Here is a 278-nt window from a genome sequence, read left to right as displayed (position 1 = left end):
AACGGCTTTTTTTTTTTTTTTTTTTTTTTTTAATTTCCAGCCGCCTCAACAGCGGAAGCAGGAAAAGAGCTGTAATGTTTGCTGTGCTGCACTTCCTCTGGCTACGAATATTTAACTTTCATTCAAATGCGTGTCCATGAGCAAGCCTGCTTAGGAAAACATTTTAGTTTTTAATATTTACTGTGTGTAAAAGAATTTGTAAAACTTAAAGTCACTGAGTGCACAAAAGGCTAATTTATTTAATTTTGTTAAATTAACCCACAATGCAAATACTAAAT

Source organism: Festucalex cinctus, chromosome 16, assembly GCF_051991245.1.
Source record: "Festucalex cinctus isolate MCC-2025b chromosome 16, RoL_Fcin_1.0, whole genome shotgun sequence".
NCBI classification, from domain to species: domain Eukaryota; kingdom Metazoa; phylum Chordata; class Actinopteri; order Syngnathiformes; family Syngnathidae; genus Festucalex; species Festucalex cinctus.
The sequence above is the reverse complement of the archived record's forward strand: the minus strand, read 5'-3'. Positions refer to the sequence as shown.